Below are 20512 nucleotides of genomic sequence, written 5' to 3'. Positions count from 1 at the left end.
TCGCACTTTAGCCTATGGGGGGAAATGTGTGCATTTTGGGAGTGCACTTTGAAAATGAGCACAGAAATGTAAGCCACAATGAACATGTCCTTGGGCTGAAAGGGAAAAAAACCCCTTGTGTTCAGGACAAAGACGAACTGAGTTCAGAGATGAAAATAGGTGCTCAGACCTCATGGATTCTTCCCATCCCTGCTCCAGGACTGAGAAGAATGAACTTCTACAGAGGGGAGGGGGCTGTTTGGCCACAGGGCTGGTCATCAAGCACCCTTCCCATGTTGGTATTTCTTTTTGCAGGTGATACGGAGGAGGATGATTGTGATGGGGGCATGACACTCATCCTTAGATGAGATGAAGCCATCTTGGAGACTTCAGTGGCAGTGACTACTTTGTCAAAAGAGGCAGACTCGATTCTACAGAAGCAAGGAAGGTAAAGCATGAAGACAAATGAAGCTTCACTGCTGAGTGGCAGAGGACATTAATAATGCAAGCGAACATTATGAAAGCATCCATTATCAAATACGAGGTTACTGAAACTGCTATAGGTGCATGTTAAACATGGTAGTGTCTAAGGAAAGAGAGGCTGCTTACATCAGAGACACCAGCCAACAGAAATCCACATTTGACAACTGCAAATGTCAGACCACCATAGGTGATGCGTTTTTAAATATTCATAGCTCCGATGTGATCAGGGCTTAAAATATTTTATACATTTAATATCCAACAAAGCAATGCCTGACTTGTCTGACAGACCATGAATCAGGTTGAAAACATACATAAGATCTAAAGAGCTGTGGGGGTGCTTCGAATTCAGCCTGGCTGCGTTCGATTCAAACAACAATTTTCCACCCAGGAGCAAGCTCTGAAAAAACAGCACTGAAGCTTTTCAGAGGGATTTCGTTTGCACCAGCAATACTGACTTAGGTCCCATAACATCACCAACACATGTGTTCCCCCAGTCCCCAAGATTTTAACAACTTTTCTTTTAAATTGTAACTTTATAGAAGATAAAGTTTATGAGGATGAACATATATGTACTTACATTTGCTATGTTGTTTCCTTTTAAATAATTGGCAGTCTACCTGAAGCACCCGGAGGGTTTTATTTCAGCATTTATATCCCACTTTTCCAGACAACTAACCTCTGAAAAGTGGCTTTCAATATAAGAATGCTAGTATTAATATATTTTTAAGTGGTATCAGCCAAAAAAACCCAATTTTGAATATAAAACACTTATAATCTATGAAAAGTATAAAACACAGCTAGCTGAACCAGACTTCAATGCACATGGTACCAATGTGTGTACAGCAAGCTGAAATGCAGATCACAGTCATGTGCCCATCTTCACCCTGATGCTCACTGTTATCACACAGATAGTGTCCCCAGCTTGCTTGGCCAGGAATTAAGCTCATGAACAACTACAACAGAGCTGGGAAATGCACTGAGAAAGCTCCCTACAGCAGCAGCACTGCACAGGTATTAAGATTCAGCTGACACTAGATGTTTGAGAGAGATGGCACCTTTTTGCTAAGCACAAGCATCTTCCAAGGAAAACATGCAGCTTGTCAGTTCATGCCCTTTGCTTTCCCTAACTAGAGGGAATGCTCTTTGATACATCCCTTTGGTGAGCGCTTGAATGCAAATCAATAATCCAAAATGCAGAGTCTCATGCTAGGTCAGAAAATATGCCGCCAAAACAATTAAAGGGGCTCATGCCTTGTCAAGAGATGTCCGTGTCTGCATTTCCATCGTCCGTACTCCCATTTGAAATAAGCTGAAGCAGGATACCATGAGACAGTCATTTGATAAATAACAAAGCAGGAGGTTTAATTAATTTTCCTGCAAGTTGTTTAAGTGCCTTTAGGATGTCTGGACAGAAAGCAATTACTGAGAGGGATCTGGCAAGAAATGGATTAGCTGGTCCTAGAACAGCTTTGTTGTGCTCTTTTCATGACACTGTCTGCACTGCTTGAAAAGAGATGTGATAGCTTCAGATGAGAGCTACTATCCCATGAGCATGTGGGGATGGGGCCTCTTTAAGCACCCCAGCCTTCCCCAGCCTGGTGCCCTCAAGATATTTTAGACTTCAGCTGCCAACATTCCTGGCCATTAGCCATGCTGTCTGGGGCTGATGGGCACTGAAATCCAAAACATGGGAAGGACACCTGGTGAGGAACAGTTGAAGCACTATGAGTACTCTTTCTTAATACAGCTCCAAAGTCAAGACCCCAAGAATGCCTCAGGGGCAGGCATAAATTACACCTGGACACCAAGACCAGACAAAATGTATCATCTTCCTGCAGCAAGACCATTTTTAGGGAAGGTAGAAGAAGAATAGTATATTCCACTGCTCACATTTGCACAGGCAGAGTGGATAGAAGCAATGGATTCCTTGAATGGTTTTGTTTAGCAAATCCCACAGAGAGGTTGAAGGGTGGGCAGAGAGAGCTATTAAGTAAGGATACACCTCACTGTGCATCTCCAAACAAAATCAAATGCACACCTTTGAGGCGGTAGGCTCCGTACTCCACAGTGTGATGCAAGCTTGTGAAATCTCAGCAGCTTAGCATTTTAAGGTTTACCCAAGGGTAGACTGCTTTCTCCAGAGTAAACACGCGCATGCCAGAATTCGATCGCCAATACTGTCAGCTGGCACTCTAAGACCAAGAAATGCACAATCTTAGTGCAATCTCAGACCAAGCTGGGCAATTCACAAGAATTTTGAGTGCACAGGGGCCACAGGAAAAGTGCTCAGAAGCCCAGTGCAAGCTGATCAGGAATGTTTGCAGTCAAGTGTAGGATTCCGCATTTGGCACACTCCCGTAAACACTCCAAAATAAAAACCTTGTGACAACAAACAGCTCACAAACAGCTGAGAACCTATGCAGACAGACTTCGCCTGTGGTCACTGTATGCCCAAATTGTTGAACAAGTAAGATGATGTTTGGGTAGGGTGCGTGCATGCTGCAATTCTGCACAAGTGCAGAACACTCACACAAAGTAGCAGTGGGCACTGGGCACTGAGAACGCAACTGTTTTTAACACCGACATCTAACCCTGCATAGGCATACTTGAAATTGTCTGGGCAAGCCCACTGGTATTTCAAAAGATGAAGAGGTAGCAGAAGGTGTAAAGGGGTGGACTTCCATGGACTGCAAAGCTGTTTTCTCCTCCCTGTTACTAGTAAAACCAGAATGAATTTGGAACACGTGGCATAAAAATACCCTGTACTGCAAGATAGGGCAATTTGTACAGGCCTTCAGTTCTGGCTTCCTGTGGCTTTCACTATTTCGATAGTAGATGTTGGTGGTTTTAACTCCAGTTTATTTCTGTGCTAGTTTTATTGCGTCATTTTACCATATTTGAATAGATTGGCCTTACGTTTCATTTTTAACCATGCTGGCTTTGTATGTACGTGCATCTGCATTTTTCATTCTGTTGCTCTTATGTCAAACTGGGTTTCTTGGAACAGTGCACTTGATTATACTTTGAATTGTACGGCGCCTTGATAACTTATTTTATAAGTGCCTTCTAAATCTAATAAATAGTTCTGCGTAAAATCTCCCTGTTTATGTCAAGAAGACGTCACTAGCATGGACCAAAGTTGCCATGAAGCCCAAAGGAAGCTGCAGCTCATCGGGTAAAAACGTCTGGCTCATTTTGCCCAGAATTAGCTGTTCTAACTGGTAACAGCTTTCTGTTGCCTTGTCACAGAATCCTTTTAAATGGAGAGGCCAGGGACTGAGCCCGGAGCATTCAAAAGTAATGCAAGTCTTCCAGCACTGAGTTATGATCTCTTCCAGACGATAGAAGAGGACTGTACAATAAACAGACTGAAAAAGGTGGTATCCAAGGTATGGTTTGGAGTATGAGGAAGTAGCCTGGTGAAAGACTGTTCCACCCTGCATGGGGAATCCCTAATACCCCCTGCAACACAGAACCTCAGGGCTGACCTTTTATCAGAAGACAGGGAGGGCAGGACATGGCAGAGACGGTATTCCCCTGTCATTCAACACCGGCATCTAGTAATCAGAGAAGTGACCAGTGAAAACTGATGTAAGTGCACTCAAGCAAGAACAGCTGAATGGGGGTTCAGAAACCTTTCCCTCCTCAAGTGCCTTTATACGCAGAATAAAGGGGGACATCGTGAACTGCACTAACACATCAAACAGAAATTGTTCTTTGGCTCCACAGCATTAAAAACCCACCCAAACCAAAGAGTCGCAATCTGAACTTTATGTATTTGTAGCATCCCTCTAACGGTACATATTTAATAAATGCAGGGTGCGTTCAGACAGACAGGCAAAAGGAACTGAGAAGCTACTTTGCCTTTCCCTCATTAATGCACTCTCTGTGGTAAGAGAAAGGAAAAGGTAGGAGAGAGGCAGGAAAACATGGGAGAGTTACAACCGATCAAGTCTTCGTCTGGATTCCCAGCCCGGTAGCATTCTGTGAACAAGGTAGGAGGACTGCCGAAGAAGGGCCTCCACTGAAAGCACCTACAGCTAGACCCCTTCGTCAGCTGCTGGCTTGTTACGGAGAATTGATCAAAAATCGCAGTGTTCTCTGGTGCAGCCCTCATGCAGCCCTCAGCCTGATTTCCATACCTTCTGCATGTGATCAGTTCAGACCTCAGGCAAAAGTTATCTGCCCCTTCCTTGGCAATATGCCAGATGGAGCCCAAAAGGTGATCATGTAACAGAAAGAGAATCTGAGAAGCAAGTGGACACCCGCTCTCAGCGTGGCCTTGCCACCACTGGCTTCGCCTCCCGTGTCCAACTGCAACATGCAGGCTTTGACAGGGAATGCAGCCACTGCCAAAAAATAAAAGCATAGAAAAGTGAAAATGAAAAGGTTACTCTGGTCTAAAAGAATATAGAGCATTTGGAAGGTTCACCCAGCAACTCGCTGGGAATGTGGATTTTCAGTATCACTGACTTTTTCTAAATGCAGAAGTGGATTTTTTATCTGAAGATGCCTCTCGCCCACTCCCAAAAGGCGTGCGCTCGTGTCACTTGCTTGCCACCTAATTGCAATGAGTTAGTACGCTATCACTGAGCATAGTGCTCATATGCCAGTGGTTGGAGGGTACAGAAAGCAGACTCCGCAAGATCTATTTTGTATGCATAAAAGCCCTTGCTAAAGTGCGGAGGGGGAAGAAAAAACATCAGTTACAATTTATAATCTGATATAAAATACTGTTTGCCTGAAAATATTTTACAGCCTTGGTGATAGAACAACAGTATCTCAGAGAAACGTCAGTGTTGCATACGCACTAGCACATCAGTCTTCACTTCCCATTTATCTGCAGTGACAGACTGGCTCCGGGCCAGGCCACAGCCATGAGCGGCAGCACACAAATAAAGACCTGAAAGCTGCACTCTCCGGACTGGGATCCTTGAAGCTAGCAGCATGGGCTCGGGCAGCCTTCCCCAACCTGGTGGCCTTCAGAGGCATTAGGACCACTACTCCCAGAATTCCCATCCATTGGGGCCACTGACTGGGAATTCTGGGTGTTGTAGTCCAAACAGGTCTAGAAGGCACAAGGTTGGGGAAGTCTAGGCTAGGTCACCAAGTAGCTTTCTCAGCATTCCACTGGTGATGCTAGCAGGGGCTGCTCGGAGTTGAAGTCTAAAACATCTGGAGTCTACTTTCTGCCCTCTCTTGAGCTTGAAAACCAGAATGCACTGCTTCAGGGGCCCGTCATGGACTGAGGACCAAGCTTTTACTACTGGTATCACCCCTGGCCAAATTTGAAACAGGAAGCCCAAGTGGTGGCTGAACAGAGCCGAGTTTGCCATGCAGGCTGTGCTGTGTCCCCTAAGTTTTGGAACCCCCTTTCTCAGACTGAGCAGAGCATGCTGTCCCATCTCCACTGCTGAAGCACAATTCAACTGCCCATCTGTTTGGCTCATGCACACAGAACTAATGAGGCACCATCTTGTCCTTCCCCTCAGGCAGCGAAATGTGTTCGGCTGGTCCTGCTTCGTGTTGCCAACCAATCCCAGCAGTTGCCATTGCACATCCACAGTCTCTTCTGTACTGAAGAGAGCTTGGAGGCCTGAACCTGCACCATCCGCAGCAGCTCATTAGGCTTGGTCCCAACCCTAGATTATGGGTTTCACTGTGTATAACCCAGGTAGAGAGGATGCTAACAGCAACTGGTTCTGGTTGTCTACCGACAAGGAGATTTTTACATGCTGTAAGCAATCCAGTGGTGCGGCAGAGTCAGGGTTTGCAGAGCCAAAGCACTCCAGAAAAAATAGAGGGTGAACTGGGAAAATTAAGGGGGAAAAGACAGTGAGGGAAGGAATCCAGAGGTGCATTCCCAAGGGGAATAACTGCCCAATCATGTACAACCTCCAGACTGAAGGAAACTCATGATCTCTGCACAGGGTTAGTATTTTACTCTGATGAAGGGCAGGTAGCCATTAAGGAAACTGTTTCTTTAAGCCTCCAATTTGTCTTCCCACTTCACAGCCACTCCAGTTCCCTAGCACTGACCCAGTCTGAATCTTGCTCAGCATTTGCAATTCCAGGAGAGAGCCCATTATGAGTGAGCAATTCATATTGAGTACTGTTATATGAATCCATGTGATACACACTTGTCTGGCCCTGGGCAAACCACCTTGTGAAAGCACTGCCGGCATCCATGTTATCAAAAACATATATTTGGGGGTTAATTGACACAACTGAAATCTGAGAGAGTGTTGAACCTGCTCTCATAAAATGGCTGTCGGGGGACAGGGAGCACCTCCCATTCACAAAATTGTTGCCATACTGTTGATGGCCTATCACAAAACACCCATTTCCCATAAGGCATACTGTTAAGGTTAAAAGACAAGCAAAGTACCTGAGATCTGTTTAAATCAGGAGGGACAGAAGGCCTGGCAGGCACCAAGGGAAGCATCTGCAGGCACGCTGGTTCGCCAAATTGGGGATCCCAGAGATGGAAAGACAGTTTCAATCTATCTTTCTCTTGTGAGTACAACAAGCTCTTCCTAACACCAATCCAACTGTTTCTGTTTCATCCCAAAGAAAGCATGGTTATCCAAAGCAAAAAAATAAAAATAAAAGGGAAGACTCTATCTATGCATTCATTCTTTCATTGTTTCTTTCTTTTTTAATTCGGGGGCAAAGCAGTGTTTTGCATTTGTGTTTCCAACCACCCCAGGGAGAGTTCTGTAGACTGATTATTACGATATCATGTGTGTATCTGGGCCTGCCAGGAGCAGCATCTTGCGTTCGTTAGGTGATGAGAATAATGATGGAACACTATGCTTATAAGAGAGCAGATCAAAATGCCAACAGCTGACATTTTTCCCTTTCCAAGTAATTACATCTTCAGCATTTTACTACATATTGTTTTTAACATAATATGCAAGATCTCAGCTGCATGAGGCAAATCAGAAACTGTAATAAGGTGGGACACATCAGATTTTCAATATAAATGTACTAGCTCTTGCCATAAGCACCACTGGAATGAAGAAAATTACCTTGTCTCTCCAGGGAGAACCCCCTAAGACAGAATAAATAGACGGCGTACATTTGTGAAAAGTCATATACACATTTAAGAATATAACATGAACTTGAACGGTTTTCTTCCCCAGAGGAAGCATGTCTCTGAGTCTCATTCTTATTTTTGACAGGAAGCTTCATGAGCAAGCCGTCCAATCCTATAATAATATGACAACTCTGAAACAGCAAAACAGGTATACAAGTATGTCTGTCCGCTTTTTGTTACTCTGAACCAAAGGGAACACACACGGAAGCATGTGGTTTGTTAAAAAAAAAAACTCGTGAGAGAGTGCAGGTGTGATAGTTAGAGTACTGGACTGGGGACCTGGGAGATTAGAGTTAAATTCCCTATTGTGATCATGCCCATGGACCAACATGGAGTAGTGGTTAAGAGTGAGAGGCTGGGATTCAGGCAATCTGGGTTCAGCCATGTTCAGCCATGGAGCTAAGTGACTTAGGGCCGGTCACAGACTCTCAGCCTAGCCTACCTCACAGGGTTGTTGTAAGGATAAAATGGAGCTATGTAAGCTGCCTTGGTAGGGTGGTAATAGCACACACTGCCGCCATTCTGGGTGGCAGCCATTCGTATATCATGCCATATTGGGTACATACAGACAGGCACCAAATGGTGAATTGCCATTCCGTAAATGGTTCTTTCTGTTCACCTTAGGCAGCCTGCTTGCACTTTCTTGGTAAACTGGTTGCTTGTAAAATCCTGGCAGGAGAAAAGCAGGGAAGAGATATAGCAAAAAATCTTCTCACCCTTCGGCAGAAAATTATTGGCCTACCAAGTTATCACATGCTTAGGATGGCAAGGTACCATTTGGCAAAACAGTTGCTATTCATCCTTAGTCACTTTCTATAATGCCTTTCAAGTGGTGAAGAGGAATTCATCTTTCCTGTGCTACGGTTAAGTTCATTCTTTTAGAGGAAATATTGTTCTTTATGTTTAGAAGTGGGTTTTTTTCTTTTTATGAGTCAGCCTGTTTTTCTTCTGCTGAACTGATTGCTCTGTTTAATGGCTATGTGTTATTTTTATTATATTGTAACGATGTGCACAAGAAGTAATAGATGCGACAGGCAACATCTAATGTTAGAAAGCACTTCTGTAGCACACAACTCTTTATGCTCGTAGTTCAAGGCAGCGATAAAGAGAAATGTCTTTGCAGTCTACTTCAAAGCCTGCCATAATCCGATCCTATAGGAAGGGAATTCTACAACTGAGGAGTCACCAGCAAGAAAGACTTGTCCCTTGTGCATGTTGAAGTAACTGATCTAAACAGCTAGCAAATTAGAAGGATTCCTGAAGTAAGGAGGATCATTTGGCTCAAGCTGGTCCTTCAATAATATGATTTGTTTTGCCTGCAAGCATGGGATGTTCTTCCGCAGAAGGGCACTTTGTCTTCACTTCCACCCCAAAGCATTTCCTAGGTTGCAACCCTCGGTGCACTCAGTTAGGTGCAAGCTTCTGTCAATGCCATAAGACTGACTTCCAAGGAAACATTTCAAGACCTGGGCTAAAAGCTTTTGCTATCTTCCAAAAACATTTGTGTAGACTGTTCTACTGTCCCATGTGCTGTTTCTATCATTTCTACAGCTGTCCAACCTGCTAGTAGGAGAAGAGATCTTAATTGTTGCTACATCTCATGTGTAGTTTTAGGAACCAGGCTTGTAGGATCTATTTTTTCCTTTTTAACTAGAACCCCAAGATCTACCAACCAGCAACAGACTTGGAACAAATGAATTCTGAGACCAGGTCTAGGTTTCCCCCTTTGTACTTCTAAACCAATAGACCATTCTTTGGCAAAAGCTCCTTATTCTCCAGGGCATTTCCAGAGAACACAATCAACAAAGAATGAGTCTCTGAGCATGCACAGAGCAGTTTGTTGAACCCAATCTACTTCTGAGAGATCCTCCTTCTGAGGAGCGCTTACATCCATATATGCCCAGCCGCCCCCTGAGATCAGCGGGAGAGGCCCTCCTCAGGGAGCCCTCAGTGAAAGAAATTAGGAGGGTGGTTACTTGGAGGAGGGCTTTCTCAGCGGTGGCGCCTAAGTTATGGAATGCGCTCCCCAGAGAGGTCCGCCTGGCGCCGTCGTTATTTGTTTTTCGGCGCCAGGCGAAGACCTTTTTATTTAAGCAGCATTTTAAATGTTAATACTATTGAATTTTATTTGGCCAGGGCAGCTTATTTTATTCTAATGTATATATTTTAATTGTTATTGTCTTAATTTATTGTGTATTTTATTCTATGCTGTGAGCCGCCCCAAGGCTTCGGCAAGGGGCGGCACAGAAATGTTTCAATAAATGAATGAATGAATGAATGAATGAATTAATTAATGAATGCCTCTGGACCCCCTCCCTCTGGAAGGGCCCTTCTGGAGACAGGCAAGCCTTTTCTCTATCTGTCAATCAGCCCTCCATTTAGTTGATCCGTTTCTCCCAACGTCACATCATGAGGTCAAGAGTTGTACCAGGCTCGGCTGGCTGCAGGAGTTCTTCTCCTATGCCACCTCCTCACTATCCCACTCCCCTTCTTCCATTTCAGTGTCTGAGGATTCTGGTTCCCAGGACCCCTCCCCATCCAACAACTCTAAATCTGCCTGACATGGGGACACCTGCCAAGGATAACTGCCCCTTTCATTCCCAACAGACCTGGAATTTGTTCTGAGTATTGGAAGAGAATGGTGTTCCTACACCTTCCACTCAAAAATTCATTTTTAGTTACCCCAAGGTTTCCTTTCAGCAGTATAATAGAAATACTGGAAGGGGCCGAGTTGTTTGATTATGGCTTTTATTAATTCGTTGGCAGTCAGACTCCTTGCTGATTTTTTCCAAATCACCCAAGGATCTTATCAGTAGATCCAGACCTAACCTCTACCCAGCTCTGGTCTAAACTGTCCCTGAACTCAAGCATTCCATTTTTGGATTTTACTCCATCAATCAAAAAAAATAGACTTGGAAATCCAGAGCTACATAATTCTCAGCAAAAAGAACATCTGCACTACCCTTTCCTAAAATAAAAATGAAAATTAGTATGTTGACAAAAGATTACACTGGCATATTATTCCTCCTGGCAAGAGCAGGGCTTAATAGAACTGTATCAGACATTAAAAAAATATACAAAGAGTTCTTTCATTGAGTAGATATATAATTGTGGGCCTAATTTTTTGACAGCCCTTCTTTCCAGCAGAGCAAATCAATATATTGCTGGTAAGAGTAAGGGTCATTTAACATCACACCCTTTAGCAGGCTGGTGAATGTTCATCTTAAAATGAAAACATCAGAAGGATTATAGTTAGAATTCCAACCATGCTTTCAAAAGTAGCATTGTGGCTGTTTGTGGGGAGGGCCCATTGTCTGCTATTGTGCCTCTGGGACACGCTGAATGGTTAATGATGGCTAACCTACATATGCAAGGACTAAAAGCAATTGCATGCAACAGAGAAGCGCATCCTCCTCTGAGGGGTGCTGAACCCTTTTTAGTCCAAGATCCAAATTCCATTTCAGAGAAATTCCTGGGGGCCGCATTTCAGTGGAGGGTGGGCCAGACAGCAAAAGGGGGAAAAGCAAAGGGAAAAGGGATGAAGCCAAATACCATAAGCACTAGCCTATTTTAAGCCTCAGTATTTTTACTGCCAGCAGCTAAGCCCTAGAAAGAAACATAGAAACAGAGTGAGTCAGAAGGGATCTCCTGGGCCATCTAGTCTGACCCCCGGCTCCCTTAGGAGAGGCATTTCCACCTTTCAGAATGGGGAAAAACTGCACAATAGCCAGGGAGCCAGCAAAGGATCAGGGACTAGGGAGAGAAGGTAGAAGGGGTATCTGGTCTCTGGGAAACTTCAGAAGGCAGGTGGCCTGAATTAGGACCCCAAGCTAAAGTTCCTCATCCCAACCTATGTATTTCAAACATTCCATTCCTCTCTCTACATCAGATGACCAGGTGTGGCAAATCTAAGCAGAATGCATAAAGCAGAGCCTTTCAGGGACACTTGGTGGCAAAAGGTTTGCTTTGTATGCTCATCTCTGGCATCTCCAGTTCAAATGACCAGATAGCAGCTAATGGAAAAGATCTCTGCCCAAATCCCTGGAGCCTGCTGCCAGTCAGAGCAGGTACAACAGGGTCTGATGAAGGTGGTTTAACAGCAGCTTCCTATGTATATATATGTCCAGTGATTTCCCAACCCAGCTGCCTCATAAAGCTGATGCTTGTTTCTGAAATCCTCTCCTTCTAGAAAGTTGCACCGGGCCATAACTAATGTGTAAATACCTAGGAAAATAAGCATGTCTCTGTTTGGTGCTGCCTTTGTCATCTTTTTGACGCACTTACTTTCTCAGGCATATGGACTTTAGTTATGGACTTATTGTTGGCGGCTTCTCCTAGGTGGTGAGGAGCTGGGTGGAAATCTGTGTATCGTGGAGAATCACTTTTCCTATTCTATTGTTTTTGGATTGCTCTTGTGATGTCATTTTTATTTGGCTTATTCTGCTGATTACAGGTTATATTTTGTATTATTAATACTGGATTTTTGAATTGGCATGTGTGTGAGAGAGCTTGTTGTGGTGGAAAGCAATGCATTTATTTAATAAATAATATTATGATAATGCAGTGCTATTACCTAGTACTTTGATCTCAAAAGTTCTTTTTTGTGGAGACCGATTGTTGCCTGATCTTCCTGTTTCTTGTTTCTACTTTAAAAGGTTGGGGCCCTGCATCATGTTCCATTTCACTGAATCTGTTGTGCGACCTACACAAATGTTGATCAAAACAGACTGATGAGTTTCTAGCTCTCTCCCGCCTTCTGCTGAAGCTACATGTGCATCATTAGAAAGATCATTGGATTTTAATTATTCAGCACAAACCCTCTGCATCCTGCATCTACCCTAGAAAAGCTAGCAAAGCAAAACCTGTTATCATTTGACCCTTGTAGAGTGAATATGTTTTCATTGTTAGTATCTGCACATTTATTTTTTGGGGGCCAACACGCATTATCATTTATGTGACAGAATCTACATTTCACCACATGATAAACAACAACAATCAATTGATTGCTTCATTGTGTAAAGCCATTTTCCTAGAAACATTATCATGGATTGCTCTTTCTTATCACATCCCTCCATGCTTCCTTTTATTTGGTAGCAAGCTGATGCGATAAAAGAGAAATGATCTATGATAGCAGATCCACGATGATAACAATTTGACACAATCAAGCAATAAAATGATAGCTGCAGTTTATCATGCAGAAAAAGGGAAATGCCATCACATAAAACAGATTGGGCAAATGAGTGCTCCATTCCCCACTAACAAAGAAGAAATTTTATTCCCAACTGTACCTTTCCAAGATTCTATTATGCCTTTTCTCCTTTCCTACACACAGCAACGCACATCTTCCCATTCATCTTCTCATCTTCGGTAACAGACTGGATCCTCAGTTCTGTAAGTAGGTTGCAGTGAAAAAAAGGCACTTTCATTGGACTATCCCGGTTAAATGAGTGGCGTGAGCATCAGCAGAGCATCACCATTGGGCTGGACTGCACACAGCACTAATCCCTGGTCTGGTTTGTTGAATTCTGGGTTGCTGTGATATGCAAACTCGGCTACCCCAATGGTTTGTTTTTGGGCTGTGGACTCTGGGTCATTTAAACCATGGATTCTTCATGGGTTGCTTTGTCAGGCTGCAGAGATGGCAGGCAAGAGTTGTAAAACCACACAAAGGCATTTATGACACATGGACATTAAACAGGTTTCAAGAGGTTCACCTGGCACTGATGCTTTATTCTTTTCAGTGCCAGGCAAAACTCTTTTTATGTTCCCATTATTTTAATGTCTAGCTGGTTTTAACTTGGGTCTTAACATATTGAGGTGTTGAATGCTCTGCTTTGTCTTATTTTGTTTTACTTGTTCTTCTGTTGTAAGCCATCCCGAGACATCAGTGGTAGACAGGTTAGAAAAGCTATAGATGATTGATAGATAGATAGATAGATAGATAGATAGATAGATAGATAGATAACCACTTGCTGGGAGGGTTGGCGATGGCCCCTGGCAAGAAACAGTGGCATCACTGCAGCTCCTGATTCCTGGTTAGCTTATAGCCTGACATAGTAAACCACATTTGGTCATGATGTGCTGCTCAGATGGCGATATTTGGAAACAAGAACAATGGGAACCAGCATGTTTTTTCACAGTGGCTCCCAGAGCGGAACAGTTTGTCAGGAACCAGTGTCTCCCCCAATCCTTTCCCCTTCCCAGAAGATCATGAGGAGAGACTTCTAATGATATTCTTCATTACATTAAAGCTGGCTCGCCAAGTCTGGCTTTGTGATATAAAGAGAATAATATAAAGGTCATTATAATATAAATATGATGGATAGGTCATAGCAGAGAGCTCTGACAAAAGGTGATCCACTGAAGAAGGAAATGGAAACCCACTCCAGTATCCTTGCCAAGAAAACCCCATGGACAGAAGCATAGAGATAAAAGATATGATTTTCCTGGGCTTCAGGATCACTGCAGACGGTGACTGCAGCCAAGAAATTAAAAGACGCTTGCTCCTTAGGAGGAAAGCTATGGCAAATCTAGACAGCATACTAAAAAGCAGAGACATCACCCTGCCAACAAAAGTGTGTAAAGTCAAGGCTATGGTTTTCCCAGTTGCAATGCATGGCTGTGAAAGCTGGACCATAAGGAAGGCTGAGCACTGAAGAATTGAGGCCTTTGAATCGTGGTGCTGGAGGAGACTCCTGCGAGTCCCTTGGACCGCAAGGCAATCAAACCGGTCAGTCCTAGAGATCAACCCTGACTGCTCTTTAGAAGGCCAGATACTGAAGATGAAACTCAAATACTTTGGCCATCTAATGAAAAGGAAGGACTCCCTGGGGAAGACCCTGATGAGGGGAACAATTGACGGCAAAGGAAGAAAGGGACGACAGAGGATAAGGTGGCTAGATGGAGTCACTGAAGCAGTCAGTGTGAGCTTAGGTGGACTCCAGGGGATGGTGGAGGACAGGAGAGCTTGAAGGAATGTCATCCATGGGGTTGCAATGCGTTGGATGCAACTTTGCAACTAACAACAACAACAACATAAAGGTTGCTAGCAAAGGCAACTGTTGCCTTAAGATACTCTCACTGTGGATTCAGTTCTTGCCCATACCAGGAGTTGATTCTATACTGAATTCCCCTCCTCTCCTGTGCACCAAGCAGAGTTGGCTCTACCCTCAGGGAGATTCACACTGCTTGTGTGCCAGAAGGCAGAAACACTGGACATTACTTAATAGGTTGGCTCATTTGACTGGATGTCAGACCATGGGGCACGCCTCCTCTGCTGACCCTCTCTGTCCTACTGTGCTGGAACTAGTGGCGGTCTGGTTCTGACCAGCCATTTGGCTTATCTAGAAGCATGCTAACCTCAGCATTTCAGCTAAGCATGCTAACCCCACCTCTTCTTCCAGTTCAGATTCAGAGTCTGAAACACCTCCCTCAGAATGTTGCACTTTGGGAGAAGTGGTTCCAGTTCCTACACAGCTTATCTGAGCTTCAAAAACTTGGAAAATCTGAACAGCAGGCATGCAAGGGATGCTTCTGGAGCAAACTGCCCACTTCCCAACCAATGAGTAGTTGGGCATTCCTACCAAAGGTCCCAGACTGTCCACATCCCTTCCATATAGCTGGCAGGAGCTGGAGTCACTTAGGTGGGGATTTTTCTTCTGCACATTTAGGAAGAGCATTCCACTGAGCTCTCAAGGCTCTCATCACAACTTAGCAAAACCCAAGCCCCTTTCTAATGCAACGAGTGGGCGTCTAATGAGTTTGTTAAAAATGATTTTAAAGAAAGGGTAGGCTACTATATTCAATTCATTTCCCCAGCATCTATGTGCTGTATGCAGATTGCCAGCAGTTTCACCATCTGGTCTCTGCTCTCTCTGCCCACTGTTTCTCTTAAGCAGGGAAATAGGTAGGAGGAAAATTGGCCTCCACCACCCTCTGAATCCAGGAGTCTTACTTAGCACGTAATAAAACAAACTGAATTTGCTTTAAAGGAGAAGAAGAAAGACATGCCATTAATCTTATGGCAGTCAGACTCAGGAGAAATGCTAAAGAACCTATTAAAGAGGAGGGGAAAGCCCAAGGCCCAATAATCCTCCCAAAGCCTTATCAAATTATGCTGGGAACTCTCCTACATTCTCGGGTCAGCCAGGCCAGGACAGTGGGGAGTCTAGGAAGTCAAGCTCCCAAGACAGCGTGCCTTTTCCAGCCAAATGAAAGAAGGCGAGCTAAGCCTTCAGAGAAAGCAAAGATATTTTACTATACGGCTGATATTTTGCTATACACACGGAGAACTGCCAGGCTGTCATCTAGTCAGCCCCTGTTTCCAGATTAACACCAAGAGCTGGAAGAGGGAATAAGCAGGACCGAGACTGTGTAATTACAGCTGCTGCTGCGGAAGTGTCAGGCTGTGCCCCATGGGCTGTCTAGGGTTCTGCTCTCTATCGCCCCACACCAGGGGAGCCCCCCCCCCACCCTCTGCCATTTCCCATCTTTTAAAATGCTTTAAAAATAGTCATCCATAGCAGCTATGGAGTGCCAAAAGGGCCAGGTTTGGCCCTTCTGTTGCTCCGTAGCTGCTACAAAGCACCAAAAAGGTTGTGTTCAGCTTGGAAATAGGCTAAATGTAATCTCTGGAGCAGTCTCTAGGCTTCAGAGTGGTTTGCCACTGAATTTGGGTGGGAAACCAGTGATCTGAAAGAAAATCTCTTTCCTTGCATAGGGGAGGGAGGGTGCCCAGAGACTGTGCTGTGCTCCATAGGAAGGGGTCTCTGGGGGTGAAAATCACCCCTGAATTCTTCTCAATGTGCCTGCTATGATACATTCCTAGTCACCAAACCTTGCATAAGCTGCTAATACAACAAATGAGGCTGCTTCTAAGGTTGCCTCTTTATCCACATCATTTAACAAATATGCTAACTGGTGGCCAGCCTATCATTCTAGCCAAGATCCATGCCTCCACCAACACCCATGTAATATGGCCCATCCACTGTGCTCTCGGAGCCACAAACGAAACAATCCCTTCTGACTAAAGCAGTTCCTCAATGTCTCTTGAAGCACATGGGCAAAATCTTGCTTTCTAAGACCGGTTTCTATCCTGCCTTAACATAATCAAATATTCCTGAAGCTGCTGTCAGTAACAAAAACTTTTTCCATGCCCAAGTACAGGAGACAAAATCACTATCTTGTACTGCATTGCTTCCACCAGAACAAAATGGGAACTCATGCACCGAGCGTGAACCCAGCTACTGAACAATGAAACCTCTGGCAACCAGAAAATCTGAAGAGACCCCAAAGACCATCCAAAATTTCACCAGATGCCACCCCACACTTTCAGATTTGTCTTTCTCGTCCTGGTGACTTGAGACTTCCCAGATATTTGCACAGAACTGACTGTGCAACTGGAGCCGTTATTCCAAAATCCACATGACCAGACTTCTAATAGAAACGCATCCTTTTCTGCAGTTGAATGCATTGCCATGGCTCCCAGTCTTGAGGCAGCCAACATCATGTTCTGTACTTGTGGAAATGTTACAGAAAAAACTAAGGAGGGGAGCAAGGTGGGTATATTTCCACAGCGGGATGCTCCAGAATAAGGTACCACTTAGAAAAGTACTCTGTGGAGTACTTAGTATGGCAATTAATCCATACAGTCACCAACAGCCATTCAAGCACAGCACTGAAGGGAGAGGAAAGCAGAACCATTCCTGAAGCTCTGCCTGAAGACTTATTTTCCTCTTCCCTCCCCATTTTTTTTCCTTATGTGTCATCACCTCTTTTTTAATATTGTAAGTTCTGCTGGATCTTTTCTTTTCAAGATTGTAAGCTTTGCAGCTAGCGTCTTCATTCTGCTCCTCAGCTGGGAAGGCTTCAAGAGTGGCTTACATGTAATCATGCAACGAGACTTCCCCAAATTCTCCTCCCTGCTGGAGGCTCCAAGCATGCCACAATACAGAGGCAGAGATCATAAATAAAACATCTGAATAAAATAAACAGTTCACAGGCAAAAGCCTCCCAGAAGAGAAATGCCTTCAGCAACCAGCCAACACCGTGTTTCACAGTATTGGTATAGCCACTGAAAAGGCCTGGCCGATCCACGTCATGTTTTCAGAGTCAAAAGGATTCTGGAACTCCAGTGCTGTCTTTATATCCTTTCATTCATGCTGCACGTGAGCGATGCAGCAGACTGAGTTATATAGTACTCCTTTTTTCTGTGTGACAAGTGAGCACAAGAGAAGAAGGGAGTTTTTCCCTTCTTCCCTATTGCCCCGAGAGCTTGTTACTGAGAAAATAGGTCTCATTTAGTCTCTGGGTTGAGACATCCTTGCATCAAGTAATTGTACATCAGCTCTCTCAAACAAGGCAAACCCACACCTCCACAAGCAAATGTGAACTCTTTCCAACCTTTAGTCAAAGCAAGACAGACGCCTGTTCTTTTCCACAGAACTGTATCTGACATCCTATAGTTAAAAAGGTATTTCAAATCTTGGAAGCTGGAAGTATAATTTATCTCAGTGCAGTATAGTCTCCAGCACAAATCAGAGGAGCAGAAAGACAGAACAAAGGTTAAGACACCACCAGCAGTCAAAGTATTGACTCCCGAGAATCCATCCATCCAGGCCTGTTGCCCTCCACATGACACTTACCATATGAACCGTCCATTTTGAGCCAAGTTTTTTTTATTATTTATACCCTGCCTTTTTCCTACAAAGGGCTCAAGGCAGCTTACATCATTCTCCTCCTCCATCTTATCTCCACAACAACAACCCTGCGAGGTAGGTTGGGCTGAGAGTCTGTGACTGGCCCAAAGTCACCCAGTTGGCTCCATGGCCGAGCGGGGACTAGAACCCAGATCGCCTGAGTCCCAGTCCCATGCTCTTCACCACTACACCACACTGGCTCTCAAACCAACCTTGCATTTTGATTGGAATTGAACGTTCTCACTTGGTGGAAGTAGCCAACACAGTTACTCCAGCCACTGAGGGTGTTCTTATCTTTGGCACAACCCCTTTCTGAGGGAGTACAACTTTTAAGGTCCTAATCTCAGTAGCAGTACTGATGTCATTCACAGAGAACTGCTTTTGGGCCAAGAAATAATCTCACCTGCCACAAGTCAGGTACAGCGAAAGGATAAGTGTTTTCATGTGTACTTCCCGCAACCCTGCCATCACCATCTTGTGGCAACTTTAGATTCAGGACAGATAATACCACATTGCTTTTACATCCCACTTTTTTACTCTTGCGAGGAGCCCAGGGAAGCTCATTGAGCTCCATTTTAACCTCACAACAACCCTGTGAGGTAGATTAGGCTGAAAGTGAGTGACTGGCCCATAGTCATCCAGTGGCTTTCATGGCCAAGTGAGCATCCCTGCACAGTCAAGGATTCCAGGACTCCCATCCAAAGCTCTAACCACTAGGCAACAGTGGCTTGCAAAATACATTTTAAAAAAGGACAAAACAAAGTGTTTGTTTGCAGCGTGTATAGGTAAACTATGGGATCTGCTACCACAGGGTGTAGTGATGGCCACCAATTTGGATGGCTTCAAAGGGAAATTGGACAAATTCTTGGATAATAAGGCTATGAATGTCCACTAGTTGTGCTAATCATCACCAGTGGCAGGGGCTGAATGCCAGTGTGCAACAGCTGCTGGTGAGCACAGCCAGAAGCATGCTGGTGTACTTGTGCCCCATGTGCGGACTTCCCACAAGCAGCTGATTCCCCACGGTATGGACAGAATCCTGGAGTAGATGGACCCTTGGTTTGATCCAGTGCGGCTGATCCAATGTTTGCAGCTTCTGCACCAACCATTTTACCTCTGCAGTGCCCAGAAAGTCTCAGTGCAACTAAAGCAGCCCCTCATTTGCCATTCACATGCTGGAAGGAAATCCCACACGTTGGAGGAACTAGTAAAAGCGTGCAGCTAATCCTCTATTTTAGTTTGAAAGGATGGGAATATTCACTCTAGATTTGGGAACAATCTGCATTACTTCTCCTGGGTTACTTGGATCATTCTGTGATGCCAAAATTGTAAGGCTGATTTGTATATTCTGTATTTTAGATTCACACCCAAGAGGCTTTGCTTGAAATGAGACAGCATGAACACAAAGTGGGAGCAAGCTTGTGTTTTCAAGCCCTTTTATCAGGCAGACGCACTCATGAAAGAATCAAGATTAGCCTTCTGAGACATACTTTCATTGGCACTCCAACATTTCCTTCTGAATTATGTGAAAACAGGCCTTGACTCAACCAGCACTGGCGAAGAAAAAACCCAGGAATTTCCAAGCAGAGCAAGTCTGTAATAAAATATTCGCTAGGACTTCATCTGAGACCAGGGTTACCCTCCCAATCTGTTTTCAGCATCCAGGAAGAAACAAGAGCATTCTTTGCCTTCACCACTTTGCAACCCTAACGAGTTCCCATTAACTGCAATTAAGAGGAAGAACCACCAGCTCAGAGGACATCCACTTCCAGGCTACCTTGCACCGTAACATCACTCATTCCAGGAATGATGCTCTAGTGCTTGGGAAATCGCAGCTTGCTTTTTTAAAGGATGTTCTTCTCCATGGGAACATAAAAGGTGAAGCGGAATTATTCAGGACTCACCATTCCTCTTGGCATGCATCCAAAAGGGGGGGGGGGAAGCCAACTGGAAATGTTTCCTAAAATCTAACAAGCAATCATATAGTTCTGCTACATATATCCACATTTTACCTTCTACCTCCTTTCTTATTTGGGAGCAGGTTTTCAAGCGGGCATCTAAGCAACAAAGTCCTTCCCAGTGTCCATCAATGCCCTGAACTTCACCTTGGCTGACTGACCATAGCACACGCCTAGCAAGGCACCTCCAAAAGAGCAAGGAACGGCAATGCTCAGTTCTTCCCATACCCACCTCACACCCAGTCCCACATAAGTCATTTTTCATTAGCTAGTGACATCAGGGTGGAGTCCTTCGG

The 20512-nt window shown here is 44.4% G+C and overlaps 1 protein-coding gene across 6 annotated transcripts in view; it reads right to left on the bottom strand.

The window, feature by feature from the left end:
* PLPPR1 (phospholipid phosphatase related 1) overlaps positions 1 to 20512 on the bottom strand; it is a 158698-nt gene that overhangs the window by 133975 nt on the left and 4211 nt on the right. For 2 of the 6 annotated variants that reach the window (XM_044452444.1, XM_044452447.1), the window contains one exon: positions 12850 to 12950. The exons of 2 other annotated variants lie outside the window; for them this stretch is intronic. The gene's annotated coding sequence lies outside the window, so the exon portion shown is untranslated. Of the gene's footprint in view, positions 1 to 12134; positions 12766 to 12849; positions 12951 to 18204; positions 18228 to 20512 lie in introns of those variants that run through there. 2 more of the 6 variants (XM_044452449.1, XM_044452448.1) reach the window with 2 other exon arrangements.

Source organism: Varanus komodoensis, unplaced genomic scaffold, assembly GCF_004798865.1.
Source record: "Varanus komodoensis strain SLA01 unplaced genomic scaffold, ASM479886v1 scaffold72, whole genome shotgun sequence".
Classification (NCBI taxonomy): Eukaryota; Metazoa; Chordata; class Lepidosauria; order Squamata; family Varanidae; genus Varanus; species Varanus komodoensis.
This window is presented reverse-complemented; position numbering and strand designations above follow the sequence as displayed.